The sequence below is a fragment of the Arachis hypogaea genome, chromosome 2, assembly GCF_003086295.3.
Source record: "Arachis hypogaea cultivar Tifrunner chromosome 2, arahy.Tifrunner.gnm2.J5K5, whole genome shotgun sequence".
Classification (NCBI taxonomy): Eukaryota; Viridiplantae; Streptophyta; class Magnoliopsida; order Fabales; family Fabaceae; genus Arachis; species Arachis hypogaea.
The window spans coordinates 4471337-4488894 of NC_092037.1; the positions used below are offsets into that span (position 1 = coordinate 4471337).

At 40.0% G+C, this 17558-nt stretch overlaps 1 non-coding gene across 1 annotated transcript; it reads left to right on the plus strand.

The window, feature by feature from the left end:
• Positions 1-15465: 15465 nt before the first annotated feature.
• LOC112767287 (small nucleolar RNA R71) lies at positions 15466-15569 on the plus strand. Its single transcript, XR_003184842.1, has one exon. It is a non-coding gene; the product is annotated as a small nucleolar RNA R71 (small nucleolar RNA).
• The last annotated feature ends 1989 nt before the right edge of the window (positions 15570-17558 follow it).

The window sequence follows — 17558 nt, forward strand, 5'->3', positions numbered from 1 at the left end:
CAAGACTTGGAATTCGGCCCTACGTTACCAACGTCTCAGAACCTTCAATAACTCATAACAGAATTCTGATTTTCAAAGATTCCAGAACGAAATGCTTACCGAGAAGATGGGGTTCCACCGGTGGTTACCGGCGGTCAGAACGGCAACGCGATGCTTCAATGGCGACAAGGCAGCAACGAACGGCGGCGCAACAGCCACCCAAACGCGACGACGGCAAGCCCAGCCACTCGACGACCACGGTAACACCGCGACGCTCCCTTTCGTGCCTCTTCTCCCTCCTCCGTTCGCGACTTCAATGGCGGCGGCAAGGACGGGTTCGATGACAGAGATCCGATGAAGCTGGCATTAACGGACTTCCTCCATAGTTGCGAGCACGACGGCGGCGATGGGGTTGACGGGTTTCCTTTCGGCGCTGCTCTCAACCTCGGTTCTGGCGAGCGCGACGACGATGACGACCAGACAGCGGCTGCGTGGCTATGGCGGCAGCGGCGAGGACCCTCCCAGTGGCGGCTCTGGCCCAGTGGCGCCTCCTCTGGATCTCCCTCTCTCTTCCGTTCAGCTCTCTCTCTCTTTTTCGGGTCTCACTCTCTCTCTCCCCCTCTTTCCCGATCAGCTTGCCCCCTTTCTCTCTTCCCTTTCTTTTCTTTTCCATTCCTGAAGTGGGTATGTGAATGGCGGTGGTAAGGAGGGCAAAAGTGAGGGTTAGGATAAAAATTAAGGGTAAAAAACCCAAATGAGCCAAGGAGAGCTCAAAATTACCTAATTCAGCCAAATCAAAAATCCATACATGAATCAACCAGGACGAATTACTATATAATTCGAATCAATATGATTCGAATTATATTTACATGTAATTCGAATTGATATGATTCGAATTACTAGGTAGGCAACAAATGAATGAAGTTCGAAACAACTTGTTTCGAATTACATCAACATAATTCGAATTTAGTTAATTCGAATTACTAGGAGAAGTGGATATTAGAGGGGTTCGAATCAAGTTGATTCGAATTAGGTGAAGATGGAGTTGCATAGTAATTCGAATCAAGTTGATTCGAATTACAAGGGATTCGGCTATAAAAGGAGTTCGAGCCAAGTTCATTCGAATCACTTTCTCATTCTCCAACCCCACCAAATCCCAGAGAAAAAGACCAACGTTCAGTACGAGTGCGACCAGAGCGGCTGTTTCTGTCGATGGGGGACGATCCGAGAAGGCTTTATCGTTTGGATAGAGTAGCTCATATCGCCGGTGTGATCAACGACGAGGTTAGTGGTTTATGAAAGCGGTTTATGATAACGGTATTTGCTAATGGTTTTTTTATAATGGTTTATGTTATGGTTAGTGGTTTAGGATAGTGGTTTAGGAAAGTAGTGTAGGCTAGTGGTTTTTGTTAATGGTTTTTTATAGCGGTTTATTTAAGTGTTAGGTGTGTATGCAAGTGGTTTAGGCCAGTAGTTTTTTTTAGTGGTATTTGAAAGTGGTTTATGTAAGCGGTTTGTGTTAATGGTTTTGGATAGTGGTTTTAGTGATGGTTAGCGGTTTTGGCTCATGGTTTAGGTTGGTGGTGTAGGACAATGGTTTTTGTTAATGGTTTTGTTTTAGCGGTTTATTTTACTGTTAGCGGTTTAAGCAAGTGGTTTAGGCCAGTGGTTTTTGTTATAGATTTTTGTACTTGGTTTTTGTTAACGGTCTTGGATAGTTTATTCAGTGATGGTTTAGCGGTTTAGGGTAGTGGATTATGATAAATGTGAAAATGCATATGTTTTTGTTAATGGTATTGGCACGTGGTTTGATTGAGCGGTTTGTGTATGAAATGTTGGTTGTTTGTTTCATATATCTTTTACCCATCATGATTTATTTTCTGGTTCCTTATAAAATATATGGCTTATGTTAGTGGTTTGTGCATCTGTTCTAATTATGCGGTTTATGTACTGGCCAACCTCGTCATTGCATATCCAGTGTTAGGCGGCAACAGGGCATGCGTCTTGATGAGAGGTATGTTCCGTACTTGCAGATGGCAGGACTTTACCATCTTGTGAGACTGAACGACAGATGGTTCCGACAAGAAGCCTCCGGGCATCTTTTCCCTTGAACGTCAAGGCAAAATTCGCTGCAACGTGTCGAATGCAGAACGCCCGGTACGTAGCAGGCGGTAGCCATCCCCCATCCGGAGCCTCGAGTGCTGCCTTGATGCCGTTATGCCTATCTGAAATAACTAACAGACCCGGCTGAGGTGTCACGTGCTCACGGAGGTGGGAAAGAAAGAAAGACCATGACTCAGCATTCTCACCCTCAACTAGTGCAAATGCCACGGGGAGGATGTTCGAGTTTCCGTCTTGTGCAATGGCGACTAGCAGTGTTCCCCCATACTTCCCATATAAATGGGTGCCATCAATACTCACCAAAGGCTTGCAATGACGGAATGCCTGGATACAAGGGGGGAAAGTCCAGAACAGCCTATGAAAATAAACCTGAGACTCGTCAACCTGTCCCCCAACTCGAACAGGGCAAGTCCTGAGGACGGCTACAGTGCCAGGCATCGTCAGCTGAACTCCTAACACCCACCTAGGGAGCTCATTGTACGACTCGTCCCAGTCCCCATATATGACGGCAACGGCCTTCTGCTTCGCCATCCATACCCTCCTGTACGTAGGCCTGAACCCAAAGTGTGCGGCCGTGGCATTTTGAAGCACCTTGATGTTCACAGCTGCATCAGCCCTAACCATCGGCATAATGAAGGTGGATATGACATGGTAGTCCAGACTCCTATGGTCGCTGGAGATGGAGCTGGCAAGACATGTATGCGGTCCGTTGTATCGCTTCACTTCCCAGATACCCTTCCGCTGTCGGAGACTCAACCGAATTAGCCATGTGCACCCATTCCCAAACTCAGAACACTTTCCCACATACCTGCGGTAGTCAGACTCAACGACCTTGTACTGGACCCCTCGGCGGATACTGTACGTCTTCACACTCAAAAGCGCCTCATCTTTATCCTGAAATTGTCGGCCAACCTGGAACTCGTTCATACCGGCAGACCCCTCGGTATCTCTAGCACCAAATCCTGAGGCCTGCAGAGCATTGTCCTCCTGCCGCATGGCATCCAGGTCCAATGAGGAAAAATGGGGTGGATACTGCTGTGTGCCAGAACTAGATCCATCTGTAGCCTTTGTCGGAACAGTAGTTCCAACATCATCGCCGCTTTCATCAGTGATCATATCCGGCTCCACGTCATCGTCATCTGGATCATCAAACAAACCATCACCAACACCAGCCGGTGTGGGACAATGTACCTCGGTGGGAATATGTTCCCCATACCGAACCTCGTCTCCAACATTGCCGCTCAGATCAACGGCAAACGAAGGGGACGCAACAGGCTGCATCGGTGGCTCATACACAGGAGCAGAGGATGAAGCAACAGCAGGTCTCGAGCTCGAGCCGGCAACCGCGGCTATAGTAGTGGCATTCCGGTTCGAACCACCCGAGCTAGATACCACATCAACCAACTTTGCCAACAGCTCTGGTGTCCTTACCTCGGGAAACTGCATACGAGAAAGAAACATAACCTGCAAGTCCTCGTCACTACCGATTGTGAAACAATCAAACTTCACGGTGTCATGGAGCACCGCTGTTGGAATGCGGTAGAAAAACTTCTTGACCCTTTTAACTCCTTCAAGACCCAGCTTCTCCAGCACAGAGCTAACAAGAGCATCGTAGGTGGTTGTTGGCGTCACGATAATACATAGGGGATCCTTATCAGTGAACTTCACGCCGGACCGAGTTTTTCTCTTAATCGACCATCTGTAATGTACCAGAACTAGGAAACTCTCCTCACTAGCCATCTCCTCTCTTTGTTGAGAGCAACATGAGTTCACAGCATATATATACAGCCCTGGCTCGCATTATATATATATAATTCGAATCTATATGTTTCGAATTATGTAGTATCACAACCTAACCTAGTAATTCGAATTAACTAGATTCGAATTAGTGAAGTGTAATTCGAAACAACTTGTTTCGAATTACCTAACAATGTCTCCTTCCTAGTAATTCGAATTAACTCAATTCGAATTACTTTAGTTTGTTACCTGTGTGTAATTCGAATCATATCAATTCGAATTACATGTAAATATAATTCGAATCATATTGATTCGAATTATATAGTAATTCGTCCTGGTTGATTCACGTATGGATTTTTGATTTGGCTGAATTAGGTAATTTTGAGCTCTCCTTGGCTCATTTGGGTTTTTTACCCAAAAATTAAGGTTTTGTTTGTTTAGAATTAGGATTAGATTTGGGGATTTTGGATAAAATTAGAGTTTGATAATTTTAATAACATTAGGGTATATCATATTAATTTAAAATCTAATTTATTCTTTTAAAATTATTTTAAAAATATTATTTATTATATTAAATTAATAATTGGCCTTCAATTAAGTACTTTAATTTAGAATATATAATAATATAATTAATTTTTTATTAACAAGATTTAAAATTTAAAATATTAAATTTCAAAATCTCAAATTACCTAAATCAAATCATATAAAATTTTACTATTTTACAATTACTAAACTTTATAGTTTAAATGTAGAAAATTATCCAATAATTATAAAATTAAATAAATTTTTAATTTAATTCTCGAAACTTGATTTAATTATTTTTAATAAAATCATTTCTTAAAATAAAGTTTTTAATAAATAAATAAATTAAAATTGACTCATAATAAGAATTTTAAAAAATTATGGGTCTTACAGTACCTGTAATCTCCTTATCACACTCAGAAATGACCTCCAAAGATTGATCAGTCTCATCCTTCTTTCTCTTATGGGATGATGCGGGCCGAACGGTGGATTGAGCCGCCTCACCACCGCCATCCTTGGGAACCCCAGAAGCCCCGACATCCTTCTCCTTTTTCTTCTTCAAAAAGGATTAGAAATGAGAGGGATCGAGAAGAGGAGCTCGCCCACCTGCACAAAGGAAGAACAGTCAAAATAAACGAAATAAATAAACCACAAATAGTACAGCAACCATCGTTACCTATATACACTTTCAAACCTTTACTATCACCTGCATCATGTAGACGAAGGAGGTCGGAGATTGACAAACATACCCCATGAGCAAAACATTTTATCAGAAACTCTAGCAAACACTCCTCATCCTCACTTCGCTCAGTAGCCTCTAAAATTTGACACGGTTCAGAACACCAGTACAATGGAAACCTTTCTATAAGCTCGTCATCCAGGTAAAAGGGATACTCGGCCTCTAACGATCGGACTTTAATGAACAAAGATTTAAAATACTGGAAGGAAGATTTGTAGAGCAAGAAAAGGGAACGACCCGGAAAGCTACTCAGACATACCCATAAGCCCTTCCTAACCCCTTTTGACTGAAACAACGAAAAGAATAAAGAAAGAGAACAAGGAAAAGACAAGAACTCCATTAAACACTGAAAAACATGAACAAAGACCAAAGAATTTGGGTGAAGTTGAGAAGGAGCACAGTTTAGTTGAGTCAACAAGTCACACTCGAAAGCAGAAAAAGGTAGCTTGACACCTAATTCCATAAAATAGGGAGTATACATGTAGAAATACTCCCAATCACCCTTCCTTTCAAAAACCCTATCATCAGTCGAACAGGGAAGAAACTGAACACCCATACCAGAACCCTCTCTCGCAACTCTCAGACCCTCTAATTCATGCATGGATGCAGAATCAACATACGAAGAAGAACGAGTTTTAACATCATCATGAACCCAATGATACGGATTATCTTTCTTCTCTTCAATAGCCATCTTTTTCTCTTTCTCTTTAGCCATAACAAAAAGCAAAAATAGTAAATGTGAAAGAGAAAACTAACTTCTAGAAGTCATAGTCGAAGATAAAAGCCGAAGAAAGATAAGGCAGCAAAGCGTCAGTTCCAAAAACAAAAGCCAGATAATATCATCAAGCCCACTAACTTAGTGGGTAAACCAAGTTACAACTATTAAATGCCTCGAAAAACTAAAAGGGTGCATTAACCATGACATGCCTAACAAGAAAGAAAACTCTTGACTTTCTTTGACCCCCATTGACTCCCAGGACCAAAAACGAGCCCAACGACTAAAACAACCAACCCAAGCAAAACCCAGTTGATCAAAAGCTTGCCTATCACCCAACAGATGGAGACAAACAAGCTTGGTGGCTATGACGTGTACCCCTAAAAACTCGACTACTATACTGCTCAGCCAAACCGACCAAATATCTCGGCACCTAGAGCAGAACCCTAACGTAACTTCATCAAAAATCTCACACAAGTCAAACCCTATCTTCAGCCCGTTACTAACAAACGAAACTCTCCAATAATATCGGAACAAACCTAACAGCACAGACCCCTCACTCGTCTATAAAACAAAACTAAGCAAACTCACAAAGGACCCAGGTCACAGAATTCATTTTAGATTATTTCTCTTTGCAGGTGCTCCCGCTGCCATGTTTCCCAAAGCGCCGAGGTTAACACTGAGCACACCCTGGAGGCGACCTATAGCTTTTCCCCAAAGTTGGTAGCCTCGCTTGAAGATATATACCTCAGTCGAAGCTGAACGGAACACATCATATCCATCCCAACCCCCAATAGATGACACTCTCACTTCATTACTTCAAGAGCGACGTAAAGCTCAAGAAAGGAAATTGGAATTCATGGTTACCTTGACCAAGCTAAGGTAATAAACAACTTGGCCTCACAACACTCTTGCATTCAAAGTACTCCCATAGTCACATGTGGAGAATCAAATGAAGAGCATAGCATGAAAGAGAGCTTGGAAACTCAAGTGGAGGATGAGGAGTGGAGTTTTGTATTGGAACAACTGGAGGAAGCCGTAATTGTTGAAGAGGAAGATGTGGTTGAAGACTTAGAAGATGTTGAAAGTCCATGGGAACCGGAAGTTATAGAGCCCTCTAAGGCTGAAGAGGTTGATCAAGAGATGGATTCAATCATTGATGAGTTTCTATCTACAATTGAATCCTCTCCAATTGGACTTGAAATAGAGGTTGAGGAAGAATGTGCACAACCTCCAAGACCCTTGGTAAGTGATGAGCGGATATTTTATACGCTTTTTGGCACCATTTTCATATAGTTTTAGTTATGTTTTGATTAAATTTTAGTATATTTTCATAGGTTTTATTACAAAATTCACATTTTTGGATTCTACTTTGAGTTTGTGTGTTTTATTATGATTTCAGGTAATTTTTGTCTGAACTTGAAGAGTTTTGGCAAAGTCTAATTCAGAGGCAAGGGAAGTGTAGCAGATGCTGTTAGATTCTGACCTCCATACATTCAAATGAGTATTTTTGGAGCTACAGAAGTCCAAATGACATGTTCTTAATAGCGTTGGAAAGCTAACTTCTTGAGCTTTCCAGAAATATATAATGGTATGTACTTTTCTTTTGAAGAAGCCTACCCATTCTGGGCGTTGAACGCCAAGGAGCTACTCCCTTGCTGGCGTTCAATGCCCCAAAGAGACGAGGAAGCCAGCGTTGAATGCCAAGCACCCTCTTTTTGGGCGTTCAATGCCCACCAAAGCACAAAGCAGCGTGGATCAACCCCCTAATGGGCGTTTAACGCCCATTCCTCAAGGTGGACACCAAGCTCAGCCCAAGCACTCAACCAAAGTGGGCCCAAGAGTGGATTTTCGCACCTCTAGTCTAGTCTATCATATTTTTGTACTTCTTAGTTATTAGGTTATTATATATAGAACAAAGATCACATTTATTAAGGACTTTTGATCTTTTTCCCATTCAAACCTTTCACTATTATTTTCTGTACAATATGAGCAACTGAACCTCCTAGGTTAAGGTTAGGAGCTCTGCTGATTCCTATGGATTAATAATATTATTGTTCTATTTCAATCTATGTTTGATTCCATTCTAAGATGTATCTTCATTCTTCAACCTTATGAATTGGGAGTGTAACGTGACTGTCATCCCTATTCTACATGGGTTCTTGCGAGTCCTTGACTGGATAGTATTGAACCAAAAGCTTGATTATACATCTCTTAGACGGCTAATCCACGACTTCGTTGGGGACATGGGAATATCTGTTCAGCCGAGGTACGGGGTGATTAGGGCCTTTGTGGTATAAGCTAGAATCATAAATCATCATTCTCTAATTCGAAAGACCCGACCTTATCTGTGACGTTTTGAATAGGATCATCAGATATTGAGTTGTTAGAGCTTCACCTTCATTCAGATTTGATGACCATTGACACCGGCATTTGATCTGAAGCAAAAGAGATTAATGACTACAGACCCTGGCGTTAATCACCTACAGCTTTCCATGGAATGAATCATCCATTGTTGAAGTGGACAGTGAGAAAAGTTAATCTAGAAAGAGGAAGCATCTCCGAAGCCTCAACCGTTCTCTTATCACTAATTTCACACCAATCTAGTAACACTTTACCTATCCTATTTTTATGCATTTTTCACAACAACCATCTTTTCTAATCGCCTGACTAATATTTACAAGATAGTCATTGCTTGCTCAATCCGATAATCTCCGTGGGATTCGACCCTCATTCACCTGAGGTATTACTTGGACGACCCGGTGCACTTGCCAGTTGATCTGTGCGAATATTGCGGAATTTAATTTCGCACACCAGTAAGCAATGAAGAAGATATTGAATTGGAAGAAAGCTAACAAGAGGAAGAGGTCAGCAAAGAAGAGCACAAGGGAGTAGAGCTTGCAAGATCATTGGAAACACCTCTTCCCAAGCCATCACCATCCATTCTTTCATTCAAGTGGGTAAATCTCTTATCCCTAAGCTTTACTTTCTCACTTGAAAATGGTTTGCTTGAGACGGATGGTCAAATTAGAAATATTTGTGGATTGAGGAATGGTGGACGAAATTGTGATCCATGCTCTTTGTACTTGTATGAAATTTAATAACTGGCTCTATTTAAAGTCACAACTCTGTTCAACTTAACCAGCAAGTGTACTGGGTCATCCAAGTAATACCTTACGTGAGTAAGGGTCGATCCCACAGAGATTGTTGGTATGAAACAAGCTATGGTCATCTTGTAAATCTCAGTTAGGCAGATTAAATTGGTTTATGGATTTTCGAATAATTAATAATAAATAGAAAATAAAAAGTGATAGAAATACTTATGTAAATCAATAGTGGGAATTTCAGATAGGCGTGCGGAGATGCTAGAATCCTTTCGAATCTCTACTTTCTTATTGCTTTCATCCAATCCTTCTTACTCCTTTCCATGGCAAGCTGTATGTAGGGCATCACCGTTGTCAATGGCTACATCCCATCCTCTCAGTGAAAATGGTCCTATGCTCTGTCACAGCACGGCTAATCATCTGTCGGTTCTCAATCAGGTTGGAGTAGAATCCATTGATTCTTTTGCGTTTGTCATCACGCCCAGCCTTCAGGAGTTTGAAGCTCGTCACAGTCATTCAATCCCGGAATCCTACTCAGAATACCACAGACAAGGTTTAGACCTTCCGGATTCTCATGAATGCCGCCATCAATTCTAGCTTATACCACGAAGATTCTGTTGGGGAATCTAAGAGATATGCGCCCGGCCTAAGGTAGAACGGAAGTGGTTGTCAATCACACGCATTCATAGGTGAGAATGATGATGAGTGTCATGGATCATCACATTCATCAAAGTGTTGTGCAACATATATCTTGGAATAAGAATAAAAGAGAATTGAATATAAAGTAATAATAATTGTATTGAAACTTGAGGTACAGCAGAGCTCCACACCCTTAATCTATGGTGTGCAGAAACTCCACCGTTGAAAATACATAAGTGAAAGGTTCAGGCATGGCCGAATGGCCAGCCCCCTGAATGATCAAGAGACCGAATAATCAAAGGCTAAATAGTCAAAAGATTAAACTGTCAAAAGATGTCTAATACAATAGTAAATCATCCTATTTATACTAGACTAGCTACTAGGGTTTACATGAGTAAGTAATTGATGCATAAGTCCACTTCCGGGGCCCACTTGGTGTATGCTTGGGCTGAGCTTGATATATCCACGAGCTGAGGCTTTTCTTGGAGTTGAACTCCAAGTTATAACGTGTTTTGGGCGTTCAACTCCGGATCATGACGTTTTTCTGGCGTTTAACTCCAGGTAGAAGCATGTACTTGGCGTTCAACGCCAAGTTACGTCGTCAATTTCCGAATAAAGTATAGACTATTATATATTGCTGGAAAGCTCTGGATGTCTACTTTCTAACGCCGTTAAGAGCGCGCCATTTGGAGTTCTGTAGCTCCAGAAAATTCATTTCGAGTGTAGGGAGGTCAGATTCCAACAGCATCAGCAGTCCTTTTGTCAGCCTTTTTCAGAGTTTTGCTCAAGTCCCTCAATTTCAGCCAGAAATTACCTGAAATCACAGAAAAACACACAAACTCATAGTAAAGTCCAGAAATGTGAATTTAACATAAAAACTAATGAAAACATCCCTAAAAGTAGCTTGAACTTACTAAAAACTACCTAAAAACAATGCCAAAAAGCGTATAAATTATCCGCTCATCACAACACCAATCTTAAATTGTTGCTTGTCCCCAAGCAACTGAAAATCAAATAGGATAAAAAGAAGAGAATATACTATAAATTCCAAAATATCAATGAATATTAATTATAATTAGATGAGCGGGACTTGTAGCTTTTTGCTTCTGAACAGTTTTGGCATCTCACTTTTTCCTTTGAAGTTTAGAATGATTGGCTTCTCTAGGAACTTAGATTTTCGGATAGTGTTATTGACTTTCCTAGTTAAGCATGTTGATTCTTGAACACATCTACTTATGAGTCTTGGCCGTAGCCCTAAGCACTTTGTTTTCCAGTATTACCACCGGATACATAAATGCCACAGACACATAACTGGGTGAACCTTTTCAGATTGTGACTTAGCTTTGCTAAAGTCCCCAGTTAGTGGTGTCCAGAGCTCTTAAGCACACTCTTTTTGCTTTGGATCACGACTTTAACCACTCAGTCTCAAGCTTTTCACTTGGACCTTCATGACACAAGCACATGGTTAGGGACAGCTTGATTTAGCCGCTTAGGCCTGGATTTTATTTCCTTGGGCCCTCCTATTCATTGATGCTCAAAGCCTTGGATCCTTTTTACCCTTGCCTTTTGGTTTTAAGGGCTATTGGCTTTTTCTGCTTGCTTTTTCTTTTTCTTTCTAAAATTTTTTTCGCAACCTTTTTTTTCGCAAGCTTCTTCTTTTTCACTGCTTTTTCTTACTTCAAGAATCAATTTCATGATTTTTCAGATCATCAATAATATTTCTCTTTGTTCATCATTCTTTCAAGAGCCAACAATTTTAACATTCGTAAACAACAAGATAAAAAATATGCACTGTTCAAGCATTCATTCAGAAAACAAAAAGTATTGTCACCACATCAATATAATTAAATTAAATTCAAGGATAAATTCGAAATTCATGTACTTCTTGTTCTTTTGAATTAAAACATTTTTCATTTAAGAGAGGTGAAGGATTAATGGATTTTATTCATAGCCTTAAGACATGGTTACTACATACTAATGATCATGAAGTAGAGACACAAAACATAGATAAACACATAACATAAAAAACCAAAAAACAGAGAAATAAGAACAAGGAATGAATCCACCTTAGTGGCGTCTTCTTCTTGAAGGACCAACAATGTCCTTAAGCTCTTCTATGTCCCTTCCTTGCCTTTGTTGCTCCTCCCTCATTGCTCTTTGGTCTTCTCTTATTTCTTAGAGAATGATGGAGTGCTCATGATGTTCCACCCTTAATTGTTCCACATTGTGGCTCAAATCTTCTAAGGAAGTGTTGAGTTGTTCCCAATAGTTGTTGGGAGGAAAGTGCATCCCTTGAGGCATCTCAGGGATTTCTTGATGATGAGCTTCCTCATGCATCTCTTGAGAACCGTGAAGGGTCTCTCTTGCTTGCTCCATCCTTTTCTTGGTGATGGGCTTATCCTCTTCAATGAGGATATCTCCTTCTCTGATAACTCCAGCTGAGTAACATAGATGGCAAATAAGGTGAGGAAAAGCTAGCCGTGCCATGGTGGAGGGCTTATCGGCTATTTTGTAGAATTCATTGGAGATGACCTCATGAACTTCTACTTCCTCTCCAATCATGATGCTATGAATCATGATGGCCCGATCCACAGTAACTTCAGATCGGTTGCTTGTGGGAATGATGGAGCGTTGAATGAACTCCAACCATCCTCTAGCTACAGGCTTGAGGTCCAGTCTTCTTAGTTGGACTGGCTTGCCTTTGGAGTCTCTCTTCCATTGAGCTCTTTCCACACATATGTCCATTAGGACTTGGTCCAACCTTTGATTAAATTTGACCTTTCTAGTGTAGGGGCGTTTATCTCCTTGCATCATGGGCAAGTGAAACGCCAACCTCACATTTTCCGGACTAAAATCTAAGTATTTCCCCCGAACCATTGTAAGATAATTCTTTGGACTCGGGTTCATACTTTGATCATGGTTCCTAGTGATCGATGCATTGGCATAGAACTCTTGAACCATTAAGATTCTGACTTGTTGTATGGGGTTGGTTAGGACTTCCCAACCTCTTCTTCGGATTTCATGTCGGATTTCCGGATACTCATTTTTCTTGAGCTTGAAGGGGACCTCAGGGATCACCTTCTTCTTTGCCACAACATCATAGAAGTGGTCTTGATGGCTCTTGGAGATGAATCTTTTCATCTCCCATGACTCAGAGGTGGAAGCTTTTGTCTTCCCTTTTCCTTTTCTAGAGGATTCTCCGGCCTTAGGTGCCATTGATGGTAATGAAAAAACAAAAAGCTTATGCTTTTACCACACCAAACTTAAAATATTGCTCGCCCTCGAGCAAGAGAAGAAAGAAGAGAAGAAGAAGAAGAAGAAAATATGGAGGAGAAGGAGAGATGTAGGTTTGGCCAAGGTGAGGAAGAGGGGGTTGTGTTGTGTGAAAATGAAGTAGAATGGAAGGGTATATATAGGGAGAGGGGAGAGTATATGTTCGGCCATTTAGGGTGGGAATGGGTGGGAAAATGGTTTTGAATTTTTGAAGGTGGGTGGGGTTTATGGGGAAGAGTGGATGGATGTGAGTGGTGAAGGGGTGATTGGGAAGAGAGATTGGGGTGATTGGTGAAGGGTTTTTGGGAAGTGTGACATGGGGAAGAGTAAAACTAGGATTAGGAGGTAAGGTGGGAATATGTTAGGTGGGGATCCTGTGGGGTCCACAGATCCTGAGGTGATCCTGTGGGGTCCACAGATCCTGAGTTGTCAAGGAATTCCATCCCTGCACCAAATAGGCATGTAAAATGCCTTTGCACACCATTCTGGCATTTAAACGCCCATTGGTGCACGTTCTGGGCGTTCAACGCCCACATGTAACATGTTTCTGGCGTTGAACGCCAGTTTCATGCTTGTTACTGGCGTTCAGCGCCAGCTTTTCCTCTTAGGCACATTCCTGGCGTTCAGCGCCAGAATGTTGCTTGTTTCTGGCGTTCAGCGCCAGGTTGATGCTCTGTTCTGGCGTTGAATGCCAGCCAGATGCTTCTTACTGGCGTTGAACGCCAGCCTGTGCTTCCTCCAGGGTGTGATTTTTCTTCTGCTGTTTTTGATTCTGTTTTTAATTTTTTTATATTTTTTTCGTGACTCCTCATGATCATGTACCTAATAAAACACAAAATAACAATAAAATAAAATAAAATAAAAATTAGATAAATAAAATTGGGTTGCCTCCCAACAAGCGCTTCTTTAATGTCAATAGCTTGACAGTGGGCTCTCATGGAGCCACAAGGTGATCAGGTCAATGTTGTATAGTCCCAACACCAAACTTAGAGTTTGGATATGGGATCTTAACACCAAACTTAGAGTTTGGTTGTGGCCTCCCAACACCAAACTTAGAGTTTGACTGTGGGGGTTCTTCCTGACTCTGAACTGAGAGAAGCTCTTCATGCTTACTCTCTTTTATCAGAGAGGGATGGCCATGTGCCTTAAACACAAGGTAGTCCCCATTCAATTGAAGGACTAATTCACCTCTGTTGACATCTATCACAGCTCCTACTGTGGCTAGGAAAGGTCTTCCAAGGATGATGCAATCATCCTCTTCCTTCCTAGTGTCTAAGATTATGAAATCAGTAGGGATGTAAAGGCCTTCAACCTGTACTAACACGTCCTCTACTATTCCATAAGCTTGTCTCAATGACTTGTCTACCAATTGTAATGAGAACAAGGCAGGTTGTACCTCAATGATCCCCAGCTTCTCCATTACAGAGAGTGGCATAAGATTTATCCCTGACTCCAGATCACACAGAGCTTTTTCAAAGGTCATGGTGCCTATGGTACAAGGTATTAAGAACTTGCCAGGATCTTGTTTCTTTTGAGGTAAAATTTGCTGAATCCAGGTATCCAGTTCACTAATGAGCAAGGGAGGTTCACTTTCCGAAGTCTCATTACCAAACAACTTGGCATTCAGCTTCATGATAGCTCCTAAATATTGAGCAACTTGCTCTCCAGTCACATCTTCATCCTCCTCAGAGGAAGAATAGTCTTCAGAGCTCATGAATGGCAGAAGGAGATTTAATGGAATCTCTATGGTCTCTATATGAGCCTCAGATTCCTTTGGATCCTTAATAGGAAACTCCTTCTTGCTTGAGGGACGTCCCAGGAGGTCTTCCTCACTAGGATTTTCGTCCTCCTCCTCCCTTGTGCATTCGGCCATATTGATTATATCAATGGCCTTGCACTCTCCTTTTGGATTCTCTTCTGTATTGCTTGGGAGAATACTGGGAGGAGTTTTAATGACTTTCTTACTCAGCTGGCCCACTTGTGCCTCCATATTCCTAATGGAGGATCTTGTTTCACTCATGAAATTGAAAGTGGCCTTTGACAGATCAGAGACTAGATTGGCTAAATTAGAAGTGCTTTGTTCAGAATTCTCTGTCTGTTGCTGAGAAGATGATGGAAAAGGCTTGCTATTGCTCAGCCTGTTGCGTCCACCATTGTTAAAGCCTTGTTGAGGCTTTTGTTGATCCTTCCATGAGAAATTTGGATGATTTCTCCATGATGAGTTATAGGTGTTTCCATAAGGTTCACCCATGTAATTAACTTCTGCCATGGCAGGGTTCTCAGGATCATAAGCTTCTTCAGAAGCTGCCTCTCTAGTACTGTTGGATGCATGTTGCCATCTATTCAGATTTTGAGAGATCATGTTGACCTGTTGAGTCAACACTTTGTTCTCAGCCAATATGGCATTCAGAGCATCAATTTCAAGAACTCTTTTCTTCTGAGGTATCCCATTATTCGCGGAATTCCTCTCAGAAGTGTACATGAATTGGTTGTTTGCAACCATATCAATGAGTTCTTGAGCCTCTTCAGGCGTTTTCTTTAGGTGAATAGATCCACCTGCAGAATGGTCCAATGACATTTTCGAAAATTCAGATAGACCGTAATAGAATATATCTAATATGGTCCATTCTGAAAACATGTCAGATGGACATCTTTTGGTCAGCTGCTTGTATCTTTCCCAAGCTTCATAGAAGGATTCACCATCTTTTTGTTTGAAGGTTTGAACATCCACTCTCAACTTGCTCAGCTTTTGAGGAGGAAAGAATTTATCCAAGAAGGCTATGACCAGCTTATCCCAGGAGTCCAGGCTATCCTTAGGTTGTGAATCCAACCATATTCTAGCTCTATCTCTTACAGCAAAAGGGAAAAGCATGAGTCTGTAGACTTCAGGATCAACTCCATTCGTCTTTACAGTCTCACAGATCTGCAAGAACTCAATTAAAAACTGATAAGGATCTTCAGATGGAAGTCCATAAAACTTGCAGTTTTGTTGCATTAAAGCAACTAGTTGAGGCTTAAGCTCAAAATTATTGGCTCCAATGGCAGGAATGGAGATGCTTCTTCCATCAAACTTGGACGTTGGCTTTGTGAAGTCACCAAGCATTCTCCTTGCATTATTATTATTTTTGGCTGCCATCTCCTTCTCTTGTTCTAATGTTTCTGAAAGGTTGTTTCTGGATTGTTGTAATTTAGTTTCTCTTAGTTTCCTTTTCAGAGTCCTTTCAGGTTCAGGATCAATTTCAACAAGAGTGCCTTTTTTCCTGTTCCTGCTCATATGAAAGAAAAGAAAACAAGAAAAGAAGAGGAATCCTCTATGTTACAGTATAGAGATTCCTTTATGTTAGTAGAAGAAGAAAGGGGATAAGGAAAGGAGAATGGTTCGGATTTTTAGATGAAGAGAGGTGAAGAGAAGTGTTAGTAATTAAATAATTAAATAGAATATGAAAAGAGAGGGAGAATTTCGAAAATAATTTTGAAAAAGGGATTAGTATTTTCGAAAATTAGAGATAAAATGTAATTAAAATTAAAACATGAAACAATTGGTTAATTAAAAAGAATTTTTGAAAAAGAGGTGAGATATTTTCGAAAATTAGAGAGGGAAAAGTAGTTAGGTGGTTTTGAAAAAGATAAGAAACAAACAAAAAGTTAGTTAGTTGATTGAAAAAGATTTGAAATCAAATTTTAAAAAGATAAGAAGATAAGAAGTTAGATAAGATTTTTTTGAAATCAAATTTTGAAAAAGATAAAATTTTTGAAAAAGATAAGATAAGAGATAAAAAGATTTAATTCAAAAATTTGAAATTACTTACTTCACTAACAAGAATTTACAAGATAAGTTTCTAGAACTTAAAGATTGAACCTTTCTTAACAAGAAAGTAACAAACTTCAAATTTTTGAATCAATCACATTAATTGTTAGCATATTTTTGAAAATATGATATAAAAGATAAGAAAAAGATTTTGAAAATATTTTGAAAAAGATTTTTGAAATTTTCGAAAAAGAGGAAAAATTGGAAAAGATATGATTTTTGAAAAAATTTTTTGAAAAGATAAGATTTTTAAATTTTTGAAAATTTGACTTGACTTGTAAGAAACAACTAATTTTAAAAATTTTTTGACCAAGTCAACCCAAAATTTCGAAAATTTGGAGGGAAATAAGGAAAAGATATTTTTTTGATTTTTGAATTTTTAATTATGAGAGAGAAAAACAACAAAAATACTCAATGCATGAAATTTTTAGATCAAAACAATGAATGCATGCAAGAATGCTATGAATGTCAAGATGAACACCAAGAACACTTTGAAGATCATGATGAACATCAAGAACATAATTTTGGAAAATTTTTGATGCAAAGAAAACATGCAAGACACCAAACTTAGAAATCTTTAATGCATGGACTCTAACAAACGAAAAATGCATATGAAAAACAACAAACAACACAAAACAAGAAAACATCAAGATCAAACAAGAAGACTTATCAAGAACAACTTGAAGATCATGAATAACACTATGAATGCATGGAATTTTCGAAAAATGCAAGAAAAAAATTTTTAAAACATGCAATTGACACCAAACTTAAAAATTAACTCAAGACTCAAACAAGAAACACAAAATATTTTTGGTTTTTATGATTTTATGATTTTTTTGGATTTTTATTAATTTTTTTTCAAAAATATTTTTGGAAAAACGAAAAAGAAAAGAAAATTTTGAAAAAGATTTTTGAAGAATT